Here is a 10896-nt window from a genome sequence, read left to right as displayed (position 1 = left end):
ATTAGTGGGTCGGAGGGAGAGATTCGTGAAGTCTTCTGATGGCAGTGTATTCCGTTACTTTTTTTTAAATTCAAGGATAAGACATATTGGTTAGTGTCCACATCTTTACAATCTTTTCATATGAAACTCATTTAAACTGCATTTAATATTAGCCTATCCCATAGTACTGTGTACATGTCTGTGTTGTGACTACTATGTGACCCTGTACCACAGCCACAGAAATTATTCAAACTCAAACACAACACATGTGGTGTTTTTTTTAATTCATACCTACTATCACCAATAAATTACATGAACAAATAAGGCCAGCAACCCCATCTACCAATATTTGTAACAAATATCAAATTCTTATTTTATGTAATAGTAAAGCTTTAACAACTTTGCCATGTTAGCCACAAAGAATATTTCTTCATTTATTTCTTTTAATGTAGTGGATGACCATATATGACTGTATGCAATTTACTATTATCAATAACTTGGGATTGCTGGTCATTCTTAAGTCTATATCAAATGAATGATTGTGACAGTAAAAATAATCTTTTAACTCTTAGTCCATAAAAAAATCGACCTTGCTATATATTTTTCAAAAGCTATATTTTGCCAATGTTGCAGTATCGATTCTTCTAATGAACCTGGCAATGGACCTAAATATGGGCGGCTAGTAAACCATGAAAGAAAATCTCCAAATGCAAGAATGAAAAGGACAGCCATACCTGGCACTATTTGCTGTAAAAGACATTGACGTCAATGAGGAAATATTATATGATTATGGACCAGTCAAATTACCATGGGAGCATAAGGTAAGATAATGCTTATTTTCATAATAATGTTATAACAGCATATGCCTTATAAATATATTTATATACAATTTCCAGTTGAGAAGTTGGTGAAAGTCTGAAATGGGTAATATTTGTTCACATCATTCCTTTAACTGATTCCATTCGAAATTGCACATACACTTGCACATGTACTACCACAAACACAAGTACAGTAGGATTGTCTGGTTTGCAAAGTCCATTGGTGTGATATTTTTTCTTCTGATCGTTGACTTGTCATGATGTGTTCAAGATTTGTATAATTATTCCTGTTTTCCCCATGAAAAAGAATATGGACTGAGTGAAATATTTCTAATTTTCTAAAATACATCCTGACCTTGCACTCGCTACATGTATTTGTTAATTTTGCATGTGTATGGTATGGCAGTATGTCAGTAGATATATCCAGAAAAATATTTTTAATGGTTTGAAAATGCCTATTGTTTGGAATGTTGTTCGCTATTAGTTTGCCCATACTGAGTTTTGGACAGTCAAAACCGATATCTATCATTCAGCAAGATCAGCTAAAACAGGACAAACCTGGACTAAAATTCCTGGGAATAATGTACAACAATGTGATGACTGAGAACCATAAATATTTATTAATAGGTACTATTTATTATATATATTTTCTGATTTTTCATTGCTAAACCAAAAAAAAAGATTTAAGTTGTCTCAAGGTGAAACAGTCATTAAAATCAATGTATTGGTTCATTTCAACTATGCATTTATTACCTTGAAGTGTTGAAAAAAAAATCCAATAGCAAACCCGTAAAATTCATGAATTTCCCTACTTCAGTGCTAAAAATGGTTGAGCATGTGGGTGTGGTACACTGGCAAATGGCTGTGGATAATACAACCGAACATGATTCTGTCATTCGAGTCGTGTTTCAATAAGCTGACTTCAATTTCCATGATATAAAATATTACATTTAATTTGCTAAAATCATAACAAAGATCTGAGTATTCAAATCATATAACAAGAGGTCACAGTTCAAGTTGCATTTATGAATGAACAATGTGCCATACGATTTGAAACATTAATTAATTAATTAGCTACATTTGATCCAAATATGAGTTTTCATTGGCCAGAGAAGTCATTTGTTAATGCCCGTTTACCCATGAGAGAGACCCCCCCAATCTTTAACATATTTTTAGCAAACAAGTTTTTTGGGCCACCATTCACTGAGCATGTACCTTTAATCCCTTTACAGTATTCAAAAAGAAACATGGATACAACTGATGCACAAAGGATAATCAGTATATCAGTTGAAAAAATTGCTTCAGATAGAAATCGGCTCTCATTCAGAAAACTGCGTATTGCCCCAAACATTCAAAAGATCCTGCTAGTATCTAATGTCATCAGCAAAGCTAAACTGGTTTTTTCAAGACAAATGATTATTGGGTTACAACAACAGCCCAGTTTGGAATTGGGATATCATGATTGCAAGCTAGAAACTATGTCAATATACAAGACTGAAGTGAATGTTACTGATAAGACACAGGAGTTGTTAAATCGTCTTTCTAAGATCACAAAGTTGAGAAGTTGTATTCAGAAAGGGAGTATTAGGTCATGAATGGCAAAATTCTCCCCAGAGATGGTAATGGGACAAACATTTCAGTTTTTTTTTTTAATTTACAACATGCTGTAATTTGGAGTATATTTTAGTCCCCGTTCGAACGAAGTCCGTGCGTTCGTCCAGAGTTGTATCTCAGAATCCCTTGGACCGATTCCGTTCATTCTTTGCATGTGCCTAGTACTTTATGTGGCACATATGCACATGCAGTGGTTTAGTGATTCGATTCAAAATGGCCGACTGGCAGCCATCTTGTTTTTTGAAAATGTTGTATTTTTGACATGCTTTGTCAGTTTTCATTCAAATTTAGTACATAGATCATACATGTTAGGATACATGTCCCTGACCGTCTGTGAGTTCCTGAGTCTGTCCGTTCGTCCGTCCGTGCGTCAGTCTGTTCTGAGTCATATTTCAGAATCCTGTAGACCGATTCCGTTCATTCTTTGCATGTGCCTTGTGCCTTATGTGGGAGATACGCACATGCAGTGGTTTAGCGATTCGATTCAAAATGGCCAACTGGCAGCCATCTTGTTTTTTGAAAATGTTGTATTTTGGACATGCTTTGTCAGTTGCCATTCAAACTTGGTACATAAATTATACATGTTAGGTTACATGTCCATGCCGATTTTTTTCGTAATTGGATCAAAGATGGTCGGTATCTTCTTTTCTTTTTTTATGCGGTATCTTGGACGTGCTCTGTCTTACTACTATTAATATTTCCACAATTTATGTACTATTTTCATTCATATTTGGCACATACATCATACATATCAGTGTGTTTCATAATCAGATCAAAGATGGCCAAATAATGGCTGTTTTTATTTTTGGCCATATTACTACTACACAGAACACGTGTTTTGATGTACCGTACTCGACCGGGTTAGCGCCCAAAGGCCTCAACTCAGAAAATCACGATTTTGTAGGGGTGGGTGCTTACCTGAGCACCCCCCTTGAAAAAGAGTGCAAATGAAAATTTTGATTCATCAAGTGACAGATTACGTCTTTGAGGGAAAATCAAATTACTAAATTAATTTGCGTCGTCATTGATTTTCACAATGAAGAAACAGAAATGATCACAAAAAATATGCACATTTTAATACAATATTAATTACGTACCACCATAATTTACGGAATTAAAAACATTTGAGTCTTTTGGAACACAGTCGAAGTCAAAATTGTCATATTATTTCCACTGACGAAGTTGTTGGATCGTACGCAAACTCTCGATGAAAATCACTTTCTGCCATGATGCAATTGCAGATTTGACCTACAGCAGCGTCGTTTGACCTAATGGGTCAAAGTTGGTTATTAACTAATCAGAATGCTGTGTTGTACTGACGCAATTCTTCGGAAATTCCCAAAGACTTTCCGGTAACGCAATGCGGAAGTGAATAATCGATGTCGAAGTACGATCTGTTGGAATTGATTTCAGCAAATAAACAACATGGTTTTTCCAAAAAACTAGTAACTAGCCATTTTTGAGAATTAGACTGAATATGGCATGAAATATGTATCGCATTTTACTTGTATTAACAGGTCATTGTCGAAGCGTAGTTTACGCATGGTTACCGTGTTCTACGCATTCACAACATGTTCACAGCAGTCGATGTCCACGCTGTATCATATAAAAACGATTTCCAAGATTCGTTACGCAAGACCAAGTTTTAAATTAGTTGCATTTTGAAGGGGTGGGCGCTTTGCCGAATGTGACCCCAAATATAAAAATTGTGCAAAAGTTGGGGTGGGCGCTTGCCCGGGCATGGGCGCTAACGCGGTCGAGTACGGTAAATAGACAATCTGTTGTATACGCCACTTGGAACTCAAGTTTCAAGGACACGCTCGCGACAACCCCTCTGCTTTAATATGATGAGCACAAAAAGAACTTTCAAAAATTTAATGGAGACTGTGTCATTTTCAATGACTTGTAAACAATGTACCGGTAGTAGGGCTTGTAGAGCTTTTGAAATATGTTATAGAAAAGCTGACCTAATTTTATCCCACGTGTCCATTAGTAAATTTTCGCAGCTGGTTAAGTATTCAAAACAAGAAAAATTTTTGCATTATGCCTGTCACCTTTTTTGGGGAGAACAATGCCATTCCGATTCCAGACCTTGGTCATGTATGGATAGATCTTGTGTGAACTTAATACATACATGTACATTGAACGTTTGCAAGTAATTTTGTTTCTCAGACTGGATTCAAAATGGCTGACTGGTGGTCATTTTGTTGTTAGTTATGAATGTGGGGTGGGGGGGGGCATTTTGTTGTAATGAATGTGGTTTCAGAGCTGTATCTGACATTAATTGACCAGGATGGATCTGATTCAGAATGGTGGAATGCTGTTATAAAGTATGCCTCTGACATATATTGATTGATGGCAATCAAACTACTATTCCTATGTCATTTCTTTCATGCTCTGGTTCAAAGTGGCTGACTAATTTCAGTTATGTTTACTGTTAAAATAAGGATGACTCTTGTCATATCATGAAATGACTTGTTTTGGTACAAAATTGTTGACTGGTAGCCATTTTTTATGAATTCTTTACCAGATCGCTGACATGCTTGAACATGCTTCAAACATCACATAAGCATCAAACTTAATGTTGTACATTTCCATATATATGGAACTGAATCTCGCTCATACATGAACAGATTTTGTTTACTACATGGTATATGCATTTTTCACATATAATGGTATTTAAAACATTATGTTGAAAAAGTAATGTGAAATAGCTGTGCTATTTCCAATGACTTGATTTTCTTGTATGCTGTTGATTGAGATTAAATATAAATATTTATTGCTCTAAAATCTTTGTCTTCTTCTATTTGTATTGCTTTTGTAGATATTAAACTTGCAACAAACACAAGGATCTGCTATGTCATACCAGCATGTACCAGGGTGTCACGTATTACCAGAACGCACATCATCTGAGGAAATCAGTTGTCAGTTAGCCAAGTCTCAAGTACCAGGGTGCGACATATTACCAGACCATACGTCACTAGATGGAATCAGTTGTCAGTTAGCCAAGTCTCAAGTTCCAGAGTGTGACATATTACCAGACTACACATCACAGGACGGAATCAGTTGTCAGTTAGCCAAGTCTCAAGTACCAGGGTGTGACATATTACCAGACCACACATCACCGGATGGAATCAGTTGTCAGGTAGCCAAGCCTCAAATACCAAGGTGTGACATATTACCAGACTGCACATCACAAGACGGAATCAGTTGTCAGTTAGCCAAGTCTCAAGTACCAGGGTGTGACATACTACCAGACCACACTTCACGAGATGGAATCAGTTGTCAGTTAGCCAAGTCTCAAGTACTTGGGTCTGACACAATACCAGACCGCACATCACCGGATGGAATCAGTTGTCAGTTAGTCAAGTCTCATGTACCAGGGTGTGACATATTACCAGACCGCACATTAACGGATGAAATCAGTTGTCAGGTAGCCAAGCCTCAAATACCAAGGTGTGACATATTACCAGACTGCACATCACAGGACGGAATCAGTTGTCAGTTAGCCAAGTCTCAAGTACCAGGGTGTGACATATTACCAGACCACACATCACCGGATGGAATCAGTTGTCAGGTAGCCAAGCCTCAAATACCAAGGTGTGACATATTACCAGACTGCACATCACAAGACGGAATCAGTTGTCAGTTAGCCAAGTCTCAAGTACCAGGGTGTGACATAATACCAGACCACACTTCACGAGATGGAATCAGTTGTCAGTTAGCCAAGTCTCATGTACCAGGGTGTGACATATTATCAGACCACACATCACCAGATGGAATCAGTTGTCAGTTAGCCAAGTCTCAAATACTAGGGTGTGACATATTACCAGACTGCACATCACCGGATGGAATCAGTTGTCAGTTAAGCAAGCCTCAAGTACCAGGGTGTGACATATTACCAAACCACACATCACCGGATGGAATCAGTTGTCAGGTAGCCAAGTCTCAGGTATTTGGGTCTGACACAATACCAGACCGCACATCACCAGATGGAATCAGTTGTCAGTTAGCCAAGTCTTATGTACCAGGGTGTGACATATTATCAGACCACACATCACCAGATGGAATCAGTTGTCAGTTAGCCAAGTCTCAAGTACTAGGGTGTGACATATTACCAGACTGCACATCACCGGATGGAATCAGTTGTCAGTTAAGCAAGCCTCAAGTACCAGGGTGTGACATATTACCAAACCACACATCACCGGATGGAATCAGTTGTCAGGTAGCCAAGTCTCAGGTATTTGGGTCTGACACAATACCAGACCGCACATCACCGGATGGAATCAGTTGTCAGTTAGCCAAGTCTCAAGTACCAGGGTGTGACATATTACCAGACCACACATCACCAGATGGAATCAGTTGTCAGTTAGCCAAGTCTCATGCACCAGGGTGTGACATATTATCAGACCACACATCACCGGATGGAATCAGTTGTCAGTTAGCCAAGTCTCAAGTACTAGGGTGTGACATATTACCAGACCGCACATCACCGGATGGAATCAGTTGTCAGTTAAGCAAGCCTCAAGTACCAGGGTGTGACATATTACCAGACCACACATCACCGGATGGAATTAGTTGTCAGGTAGCCAAGTCTCAGGTATTTGGGTCTGACACAATACCAGACCACACATCACCGGATGGAATCAGTTGTCAGTTAGCCAAGTCTCATGTACCAGGGTGTGACATATTACCAGACCGCACATTAACGGATGGAATCAGTTGTCAGGTAGCCAAGTCTCAGGTACCAAGGTGTGACATATTACCAGACTGCACATCACAGGATGGAATCAGTTGTCAGTTAGCCAAGTCTCAAGTACCAGGGTGTGACATATTACCAGACCACACATCACCAGATGGAATCAGTTGTCAGTTAGCCAAGTCTCATGTACCAGGGTGTGACATATTATCAGACCACACATCACCGGATGGAATCAGTTGTCAGTTAGCCAAGTCTCAAGTACTAGAGTGTGACATATTACCAGACCGCACATCACCGGATGGAATCAGTTGTCAGTTAGCCAAGTCTCATGTACCAGGGTGTGACATATTACCAGACCGCACATCACCGGATGGAATCAGTTGTCAGTTAAGCAAGCCTCAAGTACCAGGGTGTGACATATTACCAGACCACACATCACCGGATGGAATTAGTTGTCAGGTAGCCAAGTCTCAGGTATTTGGGTCTGACACAATACCAGACCGCACATCACCGGATGGAATCAGTTGTCAGTTAGCCAAGTCTCATGTACCAGGGTGTGACATATTACCAGACCGCACATTAACGGATGGAATCAGTTGTCAGGTAGCCAAGTCTCAGGTACCAAGGTGTGACATATTACCAGACTGCACATCACAGGACGGAATCAGTTGTCAGTTAGCCAAGTCTCAAGTACCAGGGTGTGACATATTACCAGACCACACATCACCAGATGGAATCAGTTGTCAGTTAGCCAAGTCTCATGTACCAGGGTGTGACATATTATCAGACCACACATCACCGGATGGAATCAGTTGTCAGTTAGCCAAGTCTCAAGTACTAGAGTGTGACATATTACCAGACCGCACATCACCGGATGGAATCAGTTGTCAGTTAGCCAAGTCTCATGTACCAGGGTGTGACTTATTACCAGACTGCACATCACCTGATGAAATCAGTTTTCAGGTAGCCAAGTCTCAGGTACCTGGGTCTGACACAATACCAGACCGCACATCACCGGATGGAATCAGTTGTCAGTTAGCCAAGTCTCAGGTACCTGGTTCTGACATATTACCAGACTGCATTTCATCGGATGGAATCAGTTGTCAGTTAGCCAAGTCTCAAGTACCAGGATGTGATGTAATACCAACCACACAACACCAGATGGAATCACCACTCAGTCAATCCAGTGTCAAGTACCACAGTGTGACATATCGTCAGACCATACATCATCCGATGAAATTAGTAGCCCGTTAGCTGAGATTGTTACTGATCGTCACTTGAACGCTGCTCCATTAACGAATGTTTTTACGAACAATACTGACTCAGAATATGGCTGTACATGATTTGTGATGTTTCCATAATTCAGTTCGGATGAAATATCCCAAACAGGCTGGACAGGGAACATATTTAGTTGCATCTATCTGATATGATGGTTTTTTAAAGGGAATTAGAAAACCCTTTCCTGCCTTGAGTACTTCAACATTATTTGCATGATTTCCTTTGTTAGCATTTGCCACAGCAATTTTCTTTCAGCACTTCTGGATTTAAAACTCAACACATGAGCTACATCTGGTTCTTCACTATGCTTGAGAATCCAATACGTGCTACCATGTGCTTGAACAAATATGCACAGAAATGTGGTTTGACTTGCCCTGAATGTTTCAACTCAACCAATCTTAAGAAAGCAAATTGCAACTATGTCTTAACTTTTCAACTTGAAAGACAATGGACAGGGAATTTTGGCTGTTTTTTTGGGTCATTACATCAGAGTTCATAGGAAGTTTTATAGGCTCCCACAAGACACCCTGCAGATCGCTAAAGTCAGCAGAATTCTACTTGCTTGTGAAAGAGGATCTGTGGAAAAGTACAAGAACAAATCACTTGATGACATAGAGATTGACTTGAATGGTAAGTATGGATTTACTTTAACGTACATATATGCCAGAATATTTTCAATGAATGTGGTGATGGTATGTTCTTTTTTACCGCTCTATATTCGTGAAAGTAATTTCTGATTGGATGAAGTCATTTCGAAATTGTATTTATGCCAAAGCCACAGTTCCTGTGGTTGGCAAAATGGTTTTCAACTGCAGTTTTGAAATTTTTAAATGTTATTCTAAAATTTTTAACTTTATCGTAAATCACATTTATGCCTAAACAAAAATGGATGTTCTTACATCAAAAAAAATTAATTTCTCATTACTATTGTATGCTTCATCAATATGTGTGTTTATTTCAGATGATGAAGAATCAGTGCTGATTGATATCAAGACTCCTGAAGGTATGTGAGAGTTATAATACTGGAAAATCAAGAATTTATGGATGGATTGACGATTAGAAACAAGGTGGCTGAATGTCAATCATTTCAGTGTTAAAAAAATCATAATTAAGCATCAGCTTCTGGATCCATATCTCTGACATGTTTATGTTCCAACTATATTACTATAAACAAAACTATATATCTTAAGTTTGATAACTAACTGGGACTGTGCCATGCATGGCTTGTTTTTTATAAAGGGGAAATAAAATCCAACTATGAAACTATTACATTACGTTATTCTTCATGAACAGCGTCTGTGTTTGCACACACTGTCACAGATCAGTACATTTCCGTATCTTTATTACTTTCATTATACCTGGTATTTTTTCAGCACTTACTGAGAAAACAGCAGATTCAGCTGTATGTAAGATAGAACCGTATTTGATACTAGAATCCAGTTTTAGGAATCTCAAGAATGGGAATGAACTTTCTGATGATATTGTCAATTCTGCTGTCTATCCTGCCACTCAAAAAAGAGAGGTAACTTAAAGTTATATTAATTTAAAGTTATATTAATTACTTCACTGTGTCTGTGTCACATGTAAATCATTGTAATTAGAAAAGAAATAATTTGTGTACACTATAGCATGCTGTACAGTTATCATGTGCTAGATAATATAATTAAAAAATAGAAATGATAATATTATAAAAGCTAAATTAAATCTTGTTTAAATTGTTAATACAATAGGGGACATTATACTATATAGGTTTTTTTTCAGAAAGATGTGTTCAACCTATAGGTGTCTTAGCAAATTTAAAAATCTGAAAAACTAAATTTCAGGATTAATGGCATTGGTTTGTTTGTTAAAGCTTCTCTTGTACATTAATGTACATTATTGCTATGCATAGCTCAACAATTTCTCTTCTGGACAACTAAAGATAACCTCACTCTTAAAAAAATTATTAGATGGCAGAGGAGTTCAAACTTTATTTTGAACACCATTTGTTTTCATTTGAGTTCTTATTCATAATTTCATGTTTAGTTTTATATCCTATACATGTCCAGGCTCCACATGTATGTGGTAAATTTTGTTACCACTTTTCCAGCTGAAAACTACAAGTTGTGAAATATTTGTTATTCTATATCACTAATAGCTCTAAATTAAGTTAAACTTTGTGATTTAAACTGAGCATCATTAAAGCTATGATGTTCAAGTCAATTTGATAACTATATTTTTGATATTTTTTTTCTCAGAGAATCAAATTTTTTGACCATAATTTAATGTCATCCATTTGTCTGAGGGGTGAAACCACTTATCCAAAGAAGGTAAGATTATCAAGCTTTAAAAGTTTTTGTGACCTTTATTTTATAAAACTTTGTCTAAACTAGTTCATGTATGTTTTCATTCTTAGCAGTATACATGTCGAGTAAATAGAAATTTCACATGTGCCTATTCTGCATATGTATAAAAGATCTTATTTTTATTTTTATTATCAAAGTTGCATACTCTTCACTCATTTTT

This window comes from Saccoglossus kowalevskii, chromosome 15 (genome assembly GCF_978046115.1).
Source record: "Saccoglossus kowalevskii chromosome 15, keSacKowa6.1, whole genome shotgun sequence".
Taxonomy (NCBI): Eukaryota; Metazoa; Hemichordata; class Enteropneusta; family Harrimaniidae; genus Saccoglossus; species Saccoglossus kowalevskii.
The sequence above is the reverse complement of the archived record's forward strand: the minus strand, read 5'-3'. Positions refer to the sequence as shown.